The following is a 20,444-nucleotide window of genomic DNA, read 5'->3' on the forward strand; positions in this document are numbered from 1 at the left end:
TAGACGATCTTGTGGCTGCCCGCATGGACTTAGTCCGGGGCGGTCCTGCCAGCAGGAAGGAGCTTCTCCACACGGCGCCGCCTCTGACATTCGTCTCGTCTTCAGCCTCGTATGCACCGGCCATTTTGGCCACTGCTCGCCGTCTGCCTACCACTGAGGAGTTCGACCGAGTCATCGCTCCTACTCCAGTCAGAGCTGCTCTGCCTGCCGCACCCGCTCTACCACCCGTCGCTCCCGCACCATCACCACAGCGCAGCGTTACGCGCCAGGAGCCAGCTAGAGAGGAGGTGGAGGTTGATTCTCCTGGACCGCTGAGTCTTGCCATCGGCAAGGAAAAGGAAATCCTCACCATCTCCGACTGAGAGCGCCGAGTAGCCGCGCGTTATGTCTGCTTGTATGATGTGTTGTTTTATCTGTACGGTAGTTTGTATTGGTGTGTTTGCTGCTTTCCGGAGGAGTACGCTAGCCTAAATAACATGTCAGGAATGTGTACGCGCATCCTGAGTGCTGTATCGTGTGTTTGCTTTTCGCGTGTAAGATATTTGCTAGCAGTTCTTCTCCGTGCAAAATTGTTTATGTTTTCTTGAGAAAAACCTTGATGTCTTTTAAATTGTTGCCTTTTGCAAGATTTTCCTTGTGCTACACAGTTTTTCTCATGGGTTTTGCAAAATGATAACCCCAGACTGGAAAAATGTCTCGCCCGTGGACTCGCTCCATGCCCAATCAGCCAGAAGCGGTTTATGGGACACAGACTAGCAACAATTTCACTCAGGGTCAGTCCAGTCAACAAGACAGCGAAGCAGCCCTGTCTCAAGTCTGCCGTCTCTTCGAGCAAAGCCAACAACAGCACCAAGAGATGATGAATCATGTCATCAATATGGGAAATCACCGTGAGCCCTATCAACCACATTCCAAGTTATCTGAGTTACAGAAGACTCGCCCCTCAACTTTTGCTCACACCGATAGGCCGCTGGAAGCCGATGATTGGCTTCGCGATATTGAAAGGAAGCTGATTATTGCTCAGTGTTCAGATCATGAGAAGGTGCTTTATGCACCACACTACCTTACTGGAGCAGCTGCAGCATGGTGGGAAAACTTCCTACACATGCATCCCAATGAACACAACATCACCTGGGAAGAGTTCAAGGAAGGCTTCCGTGGGGCACACATCCCCAGGAGCATCATAAAGATCAAGAAGAGAGAGTTTGATGACCTGAAGCAGAGAGGCATGTCAGTGACAGAATACAATGGTCAGTTTACCCAGCTGTCTCGTTATGCCTACGACGAGCACATGACAGAAAATAAGAAGATGGAAAAATTCCTGGACGGCCTGGCACCAGCACTAAGATGCCAACTGATTGTACACACCTTTCCGGATTTTAAAACTCTGGTTGACAAGGCCATTACCTTGGAGAATGAGCGCCGTAGTCTGGAAGATATCCGTAAGCGAAAGAGGGACAAGACGACTCTTGCTCGCAACAACCGAAGCAAGACTGAGGTTCCAAGGATAGAAGCAAGGAGATCCACGACTACCGATCAAAGGCCCGTCGGACAGTTTCATGCCAGGGACAAGGAGTACACATACCGTCCAGGGGTCACCTGCTATGCTTGTGGTCAAGAAGGGCACTATGCTAAACAGTGCCCAAAGCCAAGGAACCCGGCACCCAAGCCAAACAATGGTGGAAACAATCCAGCCCCCAAGCGCAACAATTTCAACCCCAACAACAACCACAGGAAGGGTCACCTGAACCATGTGACCAGGGAAGAAGCGCAGAATGCCCCGGACATCGTGCTCGGTACGTTCCCTGTCAACACAGTACCTGCCACGGTTTTGTTTGATCCTGGAGCTTCCCATTCGTTCGTTTCGAAGAGTTTTGTTTTACAACATGGTTTTCCGATACTTCCCTTGGAAAAATCTATGATCATCAAGTCCCCCGGAAATAAGCAAATCGCTCAGGGTTACTGCCAAGGAGTGGTCATTGAGTTCGAAGGACTACAATTCCAAGCAAATCTCATCGTGTTGGAGAGTGAAGGACTGGATGTCATTTTAGGGATGGACTGGTTGACCACCAACAAAGGATTCATTGACTGTTTCAATCGGACCGTGATTCTCACTCACCATCACGGCAAGACTATAAGGGTTTCCACTCAAGAAAGGCCACGATCACAGCAACCAAAACTGAACAAAATGGACATTGCAGAACTGAGAAAAGTTCCAGTGGTATGCGAGTTTCCTGATGTGTTCCCTGAAGAACTACCAGGCATGCCACCAGACCGAGAGATAGAATTCAGCATTGAACTAGCACCTGGCACCACTCCCATCTATAAGAAACCTTATAGAATGGCACCCTCAGAATTGGTGGAGTTGAAGAAGCAGATAAAGGAATTGTTGGACAAAGGATTTATTCGGGCCAGCTCCTCACCTTGGGGTTCGCCAGTGTTGTTCGCCAAGAAAAAGGATGGGACACTGAGACTGTGTATAGACTATCGAGCCCTCAATATGGTCACCATCAAAAACAAATATCCGATGCCACGGATAAATGATTTGTTTGACCAGCTCGCACAAGCCAAGGTGTTCTCAAAAATTGATTTGAGGTCGGGATATCATCAACTGAAAGTTCGGACAGAAGATATCCCCAAGACAGCATTCACTTCCAGATATGGGTTATACGAGTTTACAGTGATGCCATTTGGACTAACAAACGCCCCCGCATATTTCGTCCACCTCATGAACAAAGTGTTTATGAAATTCATGGACAAATTTGTTGTGGTATTTATTGACGATATCCTGGTTTACTCAAGGACACCAGAAGAGCATGCTGAGCACCTCAGAATTGTTTTGGGAGAATTGAGGAAACATCAGTTGTACGCCAAATTTAGCAAGTGCGAATTTTGGCTAAGACAAGTTGGTTTCTTAGGCCATATATTGAACCAAGAAGGCGTGGCCGTAGACCCAGAAAAGGTCAAAGCCATACTTGACTGGAAGCCGCCCGCCAACGTTACAGATGTGCGGAGTTTCCTAGGAATGGCCGGATATTACAGAAGATTTATTGAAGGATTCTCCACTGTGGCAAAACCTATGACACAGTTGCTCAAGAAGGACAAGAAATTTGTATGGTCGGAAGCATGCGAGAAAAGCTTCCAAGAACTTAAGAAGAAGCTGACAACCGCACCGGTCTTAACTGTACCAGACATACACAAGAGTTTTGAAGTATATTGTGACGCGTCCCGAAAAGGTCTCGGATGTGTACTAATGCAGGATGGCAAAGTTGTCGCATATGCCTCCAGGCAGCTGCGAAAACATGAGGAAAATTACCCAACACATGACTTGGAGCTAGCAGCAGTTATACATGCACTCAAGGAGTGGAGGCACTTTCTGTTGGGAAATCGCTGTGAAATATATACAGACCATAAGAGCCTCAAATATATTTTCACACAGCCGGAGCTAAATTTACGCCAACGACGCTGGTTGGAACTGGTCAAGGACTATGATGTCGGTATTCACTACCATCCAGGGAAAGCAAATGTAGTGGCCGATGCCCTTAGTCGAAACCCCAGCCCAGACAATGACGGTCCGCAAAACTTGAGGCCTGAGTTTCAGCAAGAGTTCGCTAGACTCAACATGATGTTAGTCGCTGAGGGCACCATATCAAATCTGGAGATACAACCCACCCTGGTGGAACAAATTAAAAAGGCTCAACAGGGACATCCCAGCATCGAAGGTATAAAGAAGAAAATGAACCTTGGTAAGACTTCAGAGTTCATCACAGACGGTGAAGGAACATTATGGTACGGAGACAGACTTTGCGTACCTAACGTTGAGGAACTCAAGCAACAAATCTTAACCGAAAGCCACACCGCTCCATACTCGATCCATCCCAGAGGGACCAAAATGTACAAGGACATTCAGGAAAGATTTTGGTGGCATGGTATGAAAAGAGATATAGCCACATTTATTGCTTGTTGCGATTCATGTCAGCGCATCAAGGCCGAGCATCAAAAGCCAGCAGGGCTACTCCAGCCAAACAAGATACCGGAGTGGAAATGGGATGAAATAGGAATGGACTTCATTGTCGGATTACCCCGATCACAACGCGGAAATGACGCCATATGGGTCATCACAGACCGACTAACCAAGGTTGCTCATTTCATTCCCGTGAAGACTACCTACTCCACACAAAGACTGGCCAAACTTTATCTCTCCCGTATAGTTTGTTTGCATGGAGTCCCAAAGACTATAATATCAGACCGAGGCACACAATTCGTCTCCAAATTTTGGGATCACCTACAACAAGCTCTGGGCACGCAACTAGCTTTCAGTACAGCATACCACCCTCAGACTGATGGACAAACGGAACGTGTAAACCAAATCCTAGAGGATATGCTAAGAGCCTGTGTGCTCACCTATGGATCCAGTTGGGAAGAGAGTTTGCCGTATGCCGAATTTGCTTACAACAACAGTTACCAAGCCAACTTGCAAATGGCACCCTTTGAAGCATTATACGGACGGAGGTGTCGTACCCCACTAAATTGGTCAGAAACAGGTGACAGCCGTATCTTCGGCCCAGACATGCTTAAAGAGGCCGGGGAGAAAGTTAAACAGATCAGGGACAGACTGAAGACAGCGCAGAGCCGACAAAAGAGCTACTATGATCAGAAGCATCGTGAGGTCAGCTTTGAACCCGGTGATTCCGTATACCTCCGAGTATCTCATATGAGGGGTCTACAACGGTTCAAAATTAAGGGGAAGCTAGCCCCAGATTTATTGGACCATTTTGTGTAAAGGCACGAAGAGGCACGGTAGCCTACCAACTAGACCTACCCAAGGAGCTATCAGACGTCCATGACGTATTTCACGTCTCTCAACTGAGAAAATGTGTGAGTAACCCGGAGAAGCATGTACCCCATGAAAGCATTGATGTGCAACCAGACCTCACCTACAGAGAGAGGCCAGTAAAGATTTTAGAAGAGTCTGAACGGAGGACCCGTCAGTAGACGACAAAATTTTTCAGGGTTCAGTGGAGCAACCACACTGAGGATGAAGCTACGTGGGAAAGGGAAGATTTCCTCCGGGCAGAATATCCATATCTATTTGAGGATCAGCAGAAATCTCGAGGATGAGATTTTTCCTAAGGGGGTAGGTGTTGTGACACCCAAGTTTTTATTTGGATTTTTTTTCAAAAAAACCATTTTTATTTGACTTGAGGGAGCTGATTTAAAATTTTCCTTCAAAAGAACTCTCCCTTTCAAAATATTTTTTTTATGGCAAGAATTTTATTTGGATTCACCCAAGACTTGCTTTTGGTCTTGGTGGTCCTTGCCTTTTTATTTAAACTCAAGACAAAATGCTTTTCATTTGGGGAGAATGACTTTTGAAAATCTCTTTGAAAAATGCACTATGGCTTTTGGAATAATCCTTTGCCACTTTCTACAATTCCCTCTTGCCATGGCCTTAGTGCAATTACTCTCTCCTAACCCTTCCCTCACATTTGGATCATGATATGCATCTAATCCAGCAAGTTGAACCTCCCCTATGAATCATTTTCCATTTAAATCTTATTCAAACAAATTTCTGTCTTCTATTCTAGCCATTGGTGATTTACAAAGGAGCTACACTTTCTGTTTTGATTTTTGCCCCCAAACCAACTCCCCTTCCTAGTCCTTTGAACCCTCAACCAAGATCCATGAAGACCCACTAGTCTTCAGTTCAAATTTTTCAAACTACACTTGCTGCAAGTTTGGACCAGATTTGTCAAATTTGGTGAAATTCATTCAAATCCTTTTCCAAAAATTCCAAGAAAAATCAGGCAGCCTCTGGGTGCATTGAGTGGTCACCTCACCAAGTTACAGCCCCAGAATTTTTTTTCTCATTGCCCAATCATTCTGTCGAACACCTGCAGAGCATTGTCAATGTCAGGTTCAGTCAAAATTCAGTTACAGTGGCTGAACCACTGTCGTTTTCTTCAGTGTTTGATCTCCATCTCGCCAGTGCCCCTGTGTCGCCGTGTTCCCTGTCCTCTCCCCCCTGTTCCTGCGCCGCACGATCCCCTGGAGCTTTGCGGACGTCGGCGACGAGCAGCAGTAGGTGCGCCGCCCCGTGACGGCCGCCAGCGAGAGGCACGGCGTAGACAGCGCCACCCAGCGCCGCCCAAGCCACCGGAGATCGCCGCGTGGCCTTCCACTCCCCCGAACACGCTGCCACTCTCGTCGTGAACCGCAGGGCGCGGAGCGCGCTCTCTGCCGCCGACGTGCCCGTACGGCCACCCCACCGTGGACCGGCGCCGTTACGCCAAGACCAGCCGAGATTAGCGGGGGAACGACACCAGTAACCTCCACTGATGCTGCCTGGCCACGTAAACCTCCTGCCAATCCACTGCATCGCCGTAATCGCTCGCCGGAGATTCTCCGTTCACGGCCACCCCGTCGATCCGCCTATAAATAGAGGCCCCGAGCTTCAACTCGCACCCACACCATCCCTGCACTCCACCTAGAGCACGCCTAGCCACTGGAAGAGCCTCGAGGAGGTCTCCTTCCTCGACTCCGGCCGCCGCGACCCGCCACGGGATCCAGCTCGATTCGCTCCTGTGCGTGCGCCTCTGCCTCCCATCTCTTGCCAGTAGCTTCACTATGCATCCCTCCTTCTGACCCGCACTTCAATTCGAAGTTTGCAGCCCTCCACCGGAGTTCTCCACCCTCACCCGAGCCGCCGTCCGCCGGAGATAGTGTCGCCGTCGACGTGGTGCTCTCCGACGGTCGAGTCCACCACCCACCGACGCGGAAGAACACGCTGAAGCTCTTGGTACCCTCCGATCCTCCTAACTCGCCGTGGTTCGACGCCGGCGTCCACCGCAGTCGTCGGGCGCCGGCGAGCTTTTTGAACCTGACATGTGGACCCCCATGTCAGCCTCTGTTCTATTCTCCCTCGAACCGTTTTCTGTTGGCGCCTTCGGGCAAAGTACGCTTTCCCTTTGAGCTGGCGCGTTTCTTTCCGAAGCGTTTTCTGTTTTCTCAGTTTAAACCCTGGAACTTTTATGTTTCATTACAGATAAGTCCTTGGACAGAAACCTTTATAACTTTTTAATAAAAAGGTATTTTTGAGTGATTCTTTTTCTGACAGTCTTGAAATTTTGTCTAGTTTTTTATGGGATTTATTTGGAAAATTGTTGGAGAAGTTTCTGTGCACGCGTTGGTTTTCACGTTAGTGCCCGTTTTCGTTATTGCCGTAGGTTCCGGAAGTGGTGACGGAGCCGCGAACTTCGCCGAGCTAGACTCCGACTTCTCCAAACCAGGCAAGCATGTTTGAACCTTTGATATGATAGGTGTTTTGCATGTGTGCATGACAGTTGGTGCGTGGCATATGAGTGTCAGTGAGTATCTCGTTGCTTGCGAGGCAACTACCCGCATGTTCCAAAGTTGCGATGATCTCTGATGAGAGATGGCCTAATCATGTGGTGACATGAAGGGCAGCAAGGTGGTACTGTTGTAGCATACCAGCCTTGCGTCATCTGACTTTTTCCGACGTTAACGTGGACGGAGTCACGTTATCGTCCTTTTCCCCTCCGTGCTACCACATGTTTTCATTTGCCAGGATGCGGTTTAGTAAGTTGGTAACCTCTTTCCGTGTACACACCAAACAGAGGGGCCGGGATGATGGTACCTTGGCCCAGGATTAAAGCCAGTCATCCGGTCAGGGGGCATGGGTGTTTCCGGTTGGGACCGAGAGGGGGGGGCACCCCCTTAGAGCGCGCGTATAGAAATTTGATCCCATGCTACGCGAGGTTGTAGCCTCCCCGTCTCAAGGTTTTTCTTGAACGTTGCCGAGGGTGATCCCTGGCTTCGGAATTTTGAAATGGGTGTGTACTGGTTAGACGTGTTCCTTCCAAAACACCGTAAACGGAACTAGTCCCCGTGACTACTGAAATCCGTTGGCTGTGGTTAAGTACAAACTCTGCAGAGTCAAATCCTTCCAAGTCGCGTATCCATGATCAAGTAGTGAAATCGGCATATCCATATCTATCCGCGTGGAAAGAAATTTTGTCCCCGGTGAACAAGCTCAAGTGGTAAACCCAGTTTAATTATTGTTACTGTGGATGGACTAACCTTATATTTGTCTCGTACTTGTAATAATTTATGTTCCCGAGCTATTGAATTTTTGAGCTACAATATAAGCCCTTTATGTGACGTCGCTCAGACGTCCGACTGTGGCATGTGTTTGTTCTTACTTTAAATATAAGCCCTTTATGTGATGTCGCTCAAACGTCCGACTGTGGCACGCACTGCCTTCATTTTTCTGTTATAAGCCCTTTATGTGGTGTCGCCGCGACGCCCGACTGTGGCATTACTATTCTGCAGTTTCCGCTCGAGGAGTCATTCAAACACTCGTTTGGCACCAGTACTACTATTCTTGCAGTTTCCGCTCGAGGAGTCATTCAGACACTCGTTTGGCACCAGTATTATTATTTCTGCAGTTTCTGCTCGAGGAGTCATTCAGACCCTCGCTTGGCACCCCAGTACTTATTATCTCTATGTCTGAACGCGCTGGTTAACTTGTTCATCTGCTTCATGTTTACATTTGTTATATCTTATGTCCGAACTGTCTTGCGAGTACTTTCATAGTACTCACCTGGCTTGTTGTTTTGGCCAGATGTTGACGAAGGCGATCTCTTGGATGAAGAGTTTGATAGTGCGTCCGACGCCTAGAGGAGTCCCAGTCAGTCCTATGCGATCCCGGATATTGGTCACTTGTATTATATATGCTTCTGCCACCCGCAATAAGTCTCCTCGAGCCTCACTTCGACGCTCGAAGAGCTGTAGTCATCAGGAGTCATATCACTCACTTCGCAGTGATATTCCCACCACCGTTTTTATCGTGAGTTAGTAGTTATGCCACCCTATCCGCCGTCTTGTTTTATCGGCGTGCATGTAATAAACTGTTGGGCAGTCTCCGCTCAACCTTGTATTATATTCAGTACTCCTGGTATTTTTCTTCTGTGACCATGATATTGTCTACCAGTGAGAAGGAATTCTTCCTTACTGGTCCGTAAAAGGGATTGGTCTCTCAATAATTTATATTATTGAAAAACCAGTCGTGACAGTTGTTACCTCAAATTAGAGCACATCCAGGCAGCCAGCCCTGCCTCTTCTCCCAAAGAAGCAGTGGCCTCCGCCGCGCGATGGAGTAGGCCCTGTGCCATCCATCGTTCCGAGCAACACGGGGAAAGTCTGACGTTGACTCCTATAATGGACGTCGTCGACGGACCCTGGCACCAGTGGTGGCGGCAGTACTTCGATTGATGGATTGACCACTTCTTCGACATGCACGAACACTCGATATAGGTACATCCCTAACATGGTCTGCGACAGCCTTGGTGGCGACGAATAGTACAACCCCGGTTCCTGCACCGGTATCTCAACACCAATCACCTTCGGTATGGTGGACGGCTTCTTCATCCATGCCATAACCGTCAGAGCCCAACTGTCTGGAGGAACAAACATACTTACGAGCTCACCTCCAAGGTCGTTGATAAGCTCATTCATGGACTCGCTGTTCCAAGCACGTCGAGGCATGCCGTGGAAGGTAAGCTTTGTTAAAAACTCAAGCTCAGAGGGCACCGAGCCCCATCCTGGGTGCCACCGATCAAAGCTCACCAGCGCGCCATCGCAGAACAAACACCGAGAAGATTCGAACACATGACTGCAGTCGAAAGTTGTCCGGAACCTGACGAAGAAATCAGCCGGTGGCGGACAGACTTCGACGAGCAAGTCACTTATTTGGATGCCGTGCGCAATGCCAAGAGCTTTGACAAGGCCGTCCGGCGAGACGGGAGGCTGGTCGCCGTTGATGGTTACCATCAGCACTTTGCCGCAAACTGGTCGTCAAGCGCCGCCATGCCACTATTGAGCGACAGCACGCAGTGACCGAAGGCAGGATAGACCTTAGGATCTCTGGCTTGGAGATCCGCGTTGACCGGCGACATGATAGTGAGCTTGAGTACAGGGAGTACAGGAGGGGGATTTGGGGGAACTGGAGTAGGAATCGAGATTCCAGAGGTGGGGGAGGGGCGGGAGATTGGGGATGAAAAGGTAGCTTGAATTTCGAACACGCGCCAATATGCTCTCGGCGCGCAAGCGCACGAAAACACCGGTGGCGCCCACATGTCGGCCTAAGAGTCCTTATTCTTTCTTTTTTGGAGAGCCCGGCCTTTTTTTGAGGATCTTTTGAGAGCCCGTCCTGAGAGTCATAATTGACCTGTTTGGCATTGCGTTACTACTCGGCCATATTCAACGACACCTCACTGGCCCAAACGAGTGTACATCATCGAAAAGACACTGAGCTCAAATTATATAACTTGAAAAAAGGAGATACACTATGAACACTGGAGAATGGCGATGCCCTCATTTAGCCCACCAGTAGTTCGAGACAATAAACAGTTCGAAACAACGATATATACAACATTCTAACACTGAATAGTGACTACTACTGACATAAACAACAAGACATGATAGTTCATAAGAAGTCTTGCTACACCACCAAAATGCACCCATCTGCAGCGCTCAGACTCTCGTGATCCAGACGAGAATGACATTCTAAACAGAGGCAACTATTACATAATAAGAGTGACATAGACGAGGATGACCAAATGACAAGGAATATGCATAACAAAAGAAAGAACTACCCATCCAGAATAAGCAGCAAAGACAACAAAGTCATTCGAAGAGATGATCCAACACCATCATAATTTGCAGCCCCGCTTCAGCGACCAATGATCCGGAGACACCAGTACTCCACCCTTTCGACGCAACAACCCAATTACCTATCAACCAGAAGGTTTGAACCACATCACTGCCTGTCGTAATTGAGACATCCAAGTATCAAAGTTAATCCGGATGCCTTTGTCATTCTCACCTTCTTTTGGCTGCAGGCTGTATCGTTGACAATCAGGGGAGTTTGCTCCCGAACTCCTAGGGCTCGCCGTGTAGACACAATTTTCCATAGCAAACAGAGCCTCTCTGCCATTAAGGTCCTTGCCAACGGTGATCTCCTGGTTAATCGGATAATTGAGTCCGAGAAACAGAGAGTGTGAACCAAGGCTGTTTACCCGCCTCCAACTAAAAAATCTGAAGGCCCCAACAAGCTGGTATCCTGCTCATAGACGTAACAACCACTGTCCGGATACTCACGTATTTCACGGTGCTTGTATACAATGGGGTTTTTGCAATATAACTTTTCCGGCTCACGTGTCCGAATGATCATCAGTCTTTTGCCGTCGTCCGATCAAGCGAGGAACCAGTTGTGCTTCCCTGTTTTTGGCAAAGGTGGTGTGATTACAAAGGGAAGTAACTGTAGGGACACTGCATCATATCAAAAAGGACATGCATTGTTAATGTAAGATCAACATTGTTCAGAGTATGAGTAGGATAATGCAAGAAACAACATTGATATGTCCCTGTTGGAACTGGGAGGAAAATACAGGGAAATGTATACTGGGTTCGGAAATATAGAAGTGCCATGCATGGTTATACTCATGTTATCTCGCAATTGATTCTTCACAGGAAACTACCATGTCATGCATATTATGTAATCATGTTTTGTTCTCACAAACAAATTCTTCAAGGTAACTAACAGACCATGCATTGTTATATACTCGTGTTATGTGGGCAAATTTTTTGTGAGGATATTATTCTAGCCATTGATTGCTGAAGGGCGAATATAGGTATGTACACATGGTAAGCATTACAGGATTTCACTACTTCCAAATATAGAGTTCTCCATATGCACATTTACTTCCCTAATGTATGGTTAGATCAAACCAACAACGTGGTGCATGTTTATACATCATGAAAATGAGGAAACTAACATGGCCATTGATACACACTCATATTTAGTAGTAGTATATATATTACTGTAAAATAAGGAGAATATCCATATATTCCTAACCGTTTGATTATTCAGGGGTACAAATTGGCTGTAATGACATGATCACAATCACATGAATTAACTCATTCCAAATATAGCTGATTTACAGCGTCTCTAATACATTGCCATAGTTCTACTCAAATTCTGCTCAAACAGGGATATGCCAATCATCACAAAAAGTTCAAACAGTGTCATGGCGTCATCATTAACATGAGACGGAAACAACTTACACGCGCCGTCCCAGAAATACGTGGTGCCATTTGCTTTGTCGATCGCGTAGATGATGCCATTGTGTTCAATAGCATCACAGAAATGTGTATCAGCTTTGACGATGATCCACTGCGAGCTGAGTTGTCTCCAGCTAAAGAAGGCACCGGCGTAAAGATAGGCGAGTCCACGGTCGAACAAGGCAATTAGCTTGAAGTCTGCGTAATTCGCATGTCGTGTGGGCACTTGGCAGATTACAATCTTCTGCAAAACAAGGTCCGTCCAACTGACGTGGTAATCTAGATGACTAGGACCGCGATGGTAAAACTCTATATAATCTAACGCAGGAAGGATAATCTCATGGGAGGTCTGGAAGTTCACGAGCACCAACTTTTTACCGTCTTCTCTGAAGGAAGCCATCCAATGGGAGTTCATGCCGACCCAGTACATACCTGCCAAGAAGTTTCGGGCGATGGTGATCGGATCGAAGTCGAGGGAAATGATGTACGACAACCCACTACATACCTGCAAAGAAGTTTCTGCTAATGGAGATCGGATTGAAGTCGAGGGGCATCATGTACGCCTCCGTATCATGGTGAGCCAATCTCGCAAGACCAGATAGCAGCAAGAAGGGTGTCTTGAAAAGCTTTGGCCTCGCTTCAATGATGGTCGTGTGCATGCCCCTCGAGCATGCAGCCAGCCGCAGGGCGCTCAACATATCCATACACGAACAACAGAGGTCGAGGACGTCACTAGGGAGATTGCTCCAATCACGGCTCATATGGATCCTGCGCAGTTCGCGTTTGGCCATGGTGGAGTTTGGAAGGTGGGGTTTTGGGGGGCTTGATTTACGGGGGAGAAGGCTGTCGGTGCTGGAGCGGCTAGCGAGGGAATAGTGGTACTGGGGGAGGCGAGCGAGGCGAGGGTATGCGGGGGCACAGTGAGATAATGAAGAGTGACCTCAGGATCTCCGGCGAGACGGAGATGGAGATGGAGTGGTGCTAGGGGAGAGGGAGACGAGGCGAGGCATGCTATACAGCGGCGGTGACAGTGACTGTACAGTGCACAAGGTGAGGCTGACTTTGGTAACCCGGACACGCCGCCTGGACTGGTGTCACCTCGGGCACAGGGTCTTGTCACTTCACTATGAGGACCGGATGAATAATAGTATTTTGACCATCAAGTGTACCACAGTTGTACTACTACTACTAGTAGGAGTAGTAGGAACATGAGTACACTCCCGTGCTAGCATGCCTCTAGGTTCACTTCATCCTCCAGCTATCATCCATATTACGAGCAGAACCAAATTCTCGTGCATGCGGATGCACGAAGAAGGACTTTTCTTTTTTGAGGATAACCGCATATTCCTTAACTATAGTAGGAACATGAGTAGTACTCCCTCCGGTCCTCTTTTGTCTGCGCATAACTTTTTCAGTATTTCTCTAATTAGTCTGCGTATATACCCTTTTGCATGCGCCCATTTCCCTCCAAGCCCCGCATTCACAGCATTAATTAGCGTACGCATGAGCAACTGCAGCCAGACTCCAGCCAATAAACTGCAGCATGCAAGTGGGCCATTCTGTGCGTGTGGGAGAGAGAAAAGGCAACCGAAGAGCCCTTCCAATCCATTGCATGCAGCACTCAAACCACCGCAGCTCTCCTCATGCATGCGCATAACTTCTCCCATTTACTTCTCCATCGGGAACCGATTTTCCTCGGCTTTTTCACTACTCATTGATCTTCATTTGCATCCAAACCACACTGCATTCACATTGTTTTAACCTCTTCACATCCTCATGGAGTAATTCCGAAGACCCTATAAATAATCATCTTCTTTAGTTAGACTAGCCATCTAATCCTAATTCTCCAAACCATAGCCCTCCGGTCCAGCGGTTCCAAATTGCGAAAGAGATCAATATGCAGGTTTTTAGCGTCCAACATGTCCCCGTCGAAGGCTCGTTGAGCATAGTTGCCACAGTCACCGACCACCCAAGGGTTGTTCGGAAGTGGATCAACAATGTATCCAACTCCCTCTAAAAGGTGGAGATGAATGTCATCGGTCTCGACGCAGAGTACATGGAGCATGCCACTGGGAAGATCCAACGCGCCGTTGTCCTTCAGCTGTGCCTTGAAGATGATGTTTTGGTGTACCACATCATAAACACGCCCTCCATACCAGGTGAGCTTCACAATTTCTTGTCTCGGGATGACATATACTTCTGTGGGGCAGCCATCGCAGGGGACAAACAGAAGTTGGAGCCATACAACCTTGATTTGAAAAGCATCGCTGACCTACAAACCAAAATAAAAATTCCTGTAGAAGATTGTGATAAACCGACACCATCCCTATTCGAGGTAGCAAATTTTGTGCTAGGAACAAATCTTCAGAAGGGTGATGAGACACTGGCATTAAGGTCGTCTGGATGGAAGAATTATCCCTTGACGTACGAGCGGATAAAATATGCTGCCCTCGATGCCCGTGTGAGTTTCAAGATAGCTGCAAGGTCCAGAGAGCTTGTTGCGAAGCCGTCTCCCACAGAAAATGAGAACAAGAAGAAGAAGATGCTGCACCAGCAGCAGGGCATTATGGATGGATGAACTATTTCCTCTCTTGTAAAAAAATATTCCCTCTCTATGTATATTGATATAGATGGACTATTTCGACGGTGTGCATGTCTTTGGAACAAGTAGTAGCATGGGTCTGCTTGACTATAAGGAACTATTTATCCGCCTAGCTTTCTCTACTACTCCTTCCAGTGATCGGTATGCAATGCATGTGTCCGTAGACATGACAGCTTGTCCATGGAAGTTCAACTACGGCGACCATCACATTTCATCCACTGCCACTCGCGATTCCCACGACGCCACTCCAACCCACGGCACCACGTCCCCCGACGTGTGCCTCACCCCTCTCGGCCGCACCGCCCATCTGCCTTTGTGTGCATGACATGTGGGCCACCTTAAATGCGGCGAGCATCACGTTTCTACCACAGCCACACGCGATTCCCACGACGCCGCATGAACCCATGACACCCCACGTCCCCCGACCTGCGGCTCACCCCTCTCGGCCCCACTGCCCCTCTAAATTTGAATTTGAAACTTATAAAACGAAAAGATTCAAAACAAATAAACTGGGAGAGAGGGAGTATATCGTAGGATGTGTCCCATACGAAACAAGACCCCTGGTTTGTCACCGCGAAGATGCGGTTAGAAAGGAGCACAACGTCTTCGTACTCGTACGGCAACAAATCGGCCGCAGATAGCATGGTCCACCTTTGACCGCCATGTGCAAGGTTCGTGCTATCTTATTCAATCCCACCATGGTTCTATCGTACCAATTCATGCGGTGGCCCATTGCATGGCTGATCCCAATGTTGGATAAAGGTTCTACGGGAACGGTGTCACCGTTGTAAATGTTGTGCAAATTGATGTTGGTACCCTCCAATACATATGCAAGCCAATCTCCACTCGCACCAAGCCTAACCTGTGAAACAGTGGGCAGGGGGAGAATTAGGAAATGGACACGGAAGTAGTCTTTAGAATGCATTTACTACGTGATCAAACTCATCTTACCTGCTCATCGAAGGAAATCCGAGTGCCCCTCAACGTCGACATGTCAAGGGGCGTCAACTTGCCACTACGGCCACGCTGCGCTGGAGAGACCCCCAAGGAAACATCCTCGTGCGTTCCACGGAACATCAAGATGCATTTGTATGAGTAGTTTATCTTGTGAGAGAAAAGGATGAACGAGGGAAGTGTTGGGGATCGTAGCAGAATTTTAAAATTTCCTACGCATCACCAAGATCCATCTATGGAGTATACTAGCAACGAGGGGAAAGGAGTGCATCTACATACCCTTGTAGATCGCGAGCGGAAGCGTTCTAATGAACGGGGTTGATGGAGTCGTACTCGCCGTGATCCAAATCACCGATGACCGAGTGCCGAACGGACGGCACCTCCGCGTTCAACACACGTACGGAGCAGCGACGTCTCCTTCTTCTTGATCCAGCAAGGGGGAAGGAGAGGTTGATGGAGATCCAGCAGCACGACGGCGTGGTGGTGGAAGTAGCGGGATCTCGGCAGGGCTTCGCCAAGCTTCTGCGAGAGGGAGAGGTGTTGCAGGGGGAGAGGGAGGCGCCAGGGCCTGTGGTGCTGCTGCCCTCCCTTCCCCCCACTATTTATAGGACCCCTGGGGGGCGCCGGCCCTGGGAGATTAGATCTCCAAGGGGGGCGGCGGCCAAGGGGGAAGGGGGGTGGCTTCCCCCCAAGCCAAGTGGGGCGCCCCCACCCCCAGGGTTTCCAACCCTAGGCGCAGGGGGAGGCCCAAGGGGGGGCGCCCCAGCCCACTAAGGGCTGGTTCCCTTCCCACTTCAGCCCATGGGGCCCTCCGGGATAGGTGGCCCCACCCGGTGGACCCCCGGGACCCTTCCGGTGGTCCCGGTACAATACCGATAACCCCTGAAACTTTCCCGGTGGCCGAAACTGGACTTCCCATATATAATTCTTCACCTCCGGACCATTCCGGAACTCCTCGTGATGTTCGGGATCTCATCCGGGACTCCGAACAACTTTCGGGTTTCCGCATACTAATATCTCTATAACCCTAGCGTCACCGAACCTTAAGTGTGTAGACCCTACGGGTTCGAGAGACATGCAGACATGACCGAGACGCCTCTCCGGTCAATAATCAACAGCGGGATCTGGATACCCATGTTGGCTCCCACATGTTCCACGATGATCTCATCGGATGAACCACAATGTCGAGGATTCAATTAATCCCGTATACAATTCCCTTTGTCAATCGGTATGTTACTTGCCCGAGATTCGATCGTCGGTATCCCAATACCTTGTTCAATCTCGTTACCGGCAAGTCTCTTTACTCGTACCGTAATGCATGATCCCGTGGCTAACTACTAGTCACATTGAGCTCATTATGATGATGCATTACCGAGTGGGCCCAGAGATACCTCTCCGTCATACGGAGTGACAAATCCCAGTCTCGATCTGTGCCAACTCAACAGACACTTTCGGAGATACCCGTAGTGTACCTTTATAGTCACCCAGTTACGTTGTGACGTTTGGCACACCCAAAGCACTCCTACGGTATCCGGGAGTTGCACGATCTCATGGTCTAAGGAAAAGATACTTGACATTGGAAAAGCTCTAGCAAACGAACTACACGATCTTTGAGCTATGCTTAGGATTGGGTCTTGTCCATCACATCATTCTCCTAATGATGTGATCCCGTTATCAATGACATCCAATGTCCATAGTCAGGAAACCATGACTATCTGTTGATCAACGAGCTAGTCAACTAGAGGCTTACTAGGGACACGTTGTGGTCTATGTATTCACACATGTATTACGATTTCCGGATAACACAATTATAGCATGAACAATAGACAATTATCATGAACAAAGAAATATAATAATAACCATTTATTATTGCCTCTAGGGCATATTTCCAACAGGAAGGCCTCTAGAGATAGAGATAGACACTACTACTACCAATGTGCCGGCCCATGCGTTGCAATGGATCCAAAGTAGTAGAATAATTCTTGTTGACGTGCTTGAAATATAAACACTAGTTTTGATATACATGTGTCAGCAGACATGACAACTTGTCCATGGAAGTTGAACCACGATGACCATCACGTTTCTTGTTTCTACCACTGCCACACCCACACGCGATTCCCACGACGCCGCTCCAACCCTACCTGTAAGCACGACGTCCCCCGACGTGGACATGGATCCTCTGACGTGGCTATCACTGCCTTACCCTGCCTTTCCTTCACTGACTGGTGGGACCCACACTTGCGGGTCCCACATGTCAGTGATAGAATGGTAGGATTGTTCACGTCAGGGGATCCTCATCCCCCCGACGTGCGCCTCATCCCTCTCGGCCCCACCGCTCCTCTGCCTTTGTGTGCATGACATGCGGGCCAGCTGAACTGCGGCGACCATCAACTTTCTACCACAGCCACACCCGATTCGACGCGGTTTGCCTGCTCCGCTGCTGTGCTCCAATCCGTACTCCCGCACCATCGAATTTTCATCCAGCGGCTGTGACACATTTCGTCCCGGGCATCAATCCTCAGTTGGAGTACTTCTGTACTACAGGTAGTACCCGCTGGTGTGGCCATCTACGCCTCGTAACGCCCCGACGCCCAGCTGTGGCACCCTCGCCACGGCCACGCCACCACCGGCCGGTTCATCTTGAACGAGTGAGTCGCGAACCACACCACCACATGTGGGCCAGCCGCATTTAAGGTCCGCATGTCATTGACACATAGGCCGGGCACTAAGCCATTGAAGTTCGGTCCCGTGGGCCTCGAGAGGGAAATGTAACTCCTGCGGCAGGCCTTGTGGTGCTCCCGCAGTATGAGCTCGTGCCAAACCCGGAATTTGTTTCTTACTATCTACCAACTACTCCCTCCGTCCGGCAAAATCTGGTGGAATGTAGATGATATCCAATGGCCAGTAGTGCTCGGATTTGCCATCTTTGTACCATCGGATTGGCTTCATCCAACGACCAACTTTCAAAGTTATGGTTTGGTTTGCAGCCTAAGGTTGCCACGCCTAAGCTTAGGCATGCCACAAGTGTGTTTGGTTGCGTTCTCATCTCAGCATAGTTGTTCCCTCTTCATGCATGCTCAACTCAACACCCCTCTTCATGTATGCTCTCTTCATGCATGCTTCTAGTGTATTTGTGCTAATCTAGTGTGGACTCATGCACCCTCCATACACTCTACCAAACACCCAAAAGTGGGTCGAGAAGGGAACTCTTAGGATCATGCACCCTTCATACACCCTACCAAACACACCAGACATGTGTTTGGTTCATTGCTACACTTGTGGCTTGCCACACTTTTCTAGCTACATGGTCCACATGTCATAGACTCAACTTCTTGCCAAATCTTGCCACACTTGTGGTGGCCATTTTATTAGCCACATTTTTTGTGGCAGACACACTTTGCCTAAGCTTAGTTGTGGAAAAGTTAGTCATGAATGAAGTTCAACCATGGAGTCTTCTACATTCTACATGTGGCAGAATCTGGTGGAATGTAGATGATATCCAAGGGCTAGTAGTGCTCGGATTTGCCATGTTTGTACTATCGGATTGGCTTCATCCAACTAACAACTTTCAAAGTTATTCATACACTATATAGGGGGTATAGATATAGATGTGCCGGCCCGTTGCAATGTATCCAAAGTATATCTGTTTAGTGGAGTGCACTCTAAACACATTATCTATTTATTTTTCTCTAACCTTTCGTAGCCATGCAACCAAGCCACATAAGCTTCATGGGTGCCCCCCACATCATATTATTCATACTACGTTGACTGAAAAAAAAGATAAATCACCCAAAACAAGATCTTCCCGTTTTTTGTTCCTACGATGCTGTGCCGTGCACGTACCTACTAGTTGTATAGTGGTAGTACTAGTTGTATAGTACAAACTTGGTACTAGTAGGAGTAGAGTAGTACGGAATGCTCCTACTCTATCAAAGAGCCCCATCTAACACCAAATTTCTTGGCTTCCGTGCTACAGCTAGATCTTCCCCTTGTTTCTATTTTCCAACCCGGCGGCGGGCGGGGTGCGGTTTGCCAATAGTCGGTTTGCTCAATGGCGGTCCCACATGAAAGTGAAAATGCTAGGCAACACGCCTTCCCTAAGCTATGTGTCATGCCGGACGGGTCGTGGAGTACTCCCGATTCCCGGGCGTGTGTGGGGGAGTGCGACGCGAACGCAGCAGGCCTTTTCCTTTTACTAGCAATGTGCCCGTGCATTGCGATGGATCCAAAGTAGTAGAATAGTAGTACTTGTTCACAAACTTGAAAGAAATCACTCTTGTTTTGATATACTCCTAATATATTACTCCCTCCGTTCCTAAATATTTGTCTTTTTAGAGATTTCAAATGGACTATCACATACGGATTATATAGACATATTTTGAAGTGTAGATTCACTCATTTTGCTCCGTATGTAGTCACTTATTGAAATCTCTAGAAAGACAAATATTTAGGAATGGAGGGAGTACTTTTCACTCAAAATATATTTCTCAGGCTGTTTTGATGAGGTGAGGGAGGGATGTGGTTGCTTTCAAGATAATAAGGGGTTTTCTGCAAATTGGAGCAGAGAAGTGGGCTATTGTTGCAAAAATGCCACAACTTACCTCACAGCCGTTAGATGCAGATCTAATGGTCAGAAATGATGGATGGCAGACACACCACCATCACCAACTGAGTCTTTTATAGGAGTAGGAGTAGAGAAACATGTATAAATTGTAACATTTTGGTTCTGCTCCTTGGCACGATC

The sequence above is a fragment of the Aegilops tauschii genome, chromosome 3 (assembly GCF_002575655.3).
Source record: "Aegilops tauschii subsp. strangulata cultivar AL8/78 chromosome 3, Aet v6.0, whole genome shotgun sequence".
NCBI lineage: Eukaryota > Viridiplantae > Streptophyta > Magnoliopsida > Poales > Poaceae > Aegilops > Aegilops tauschii.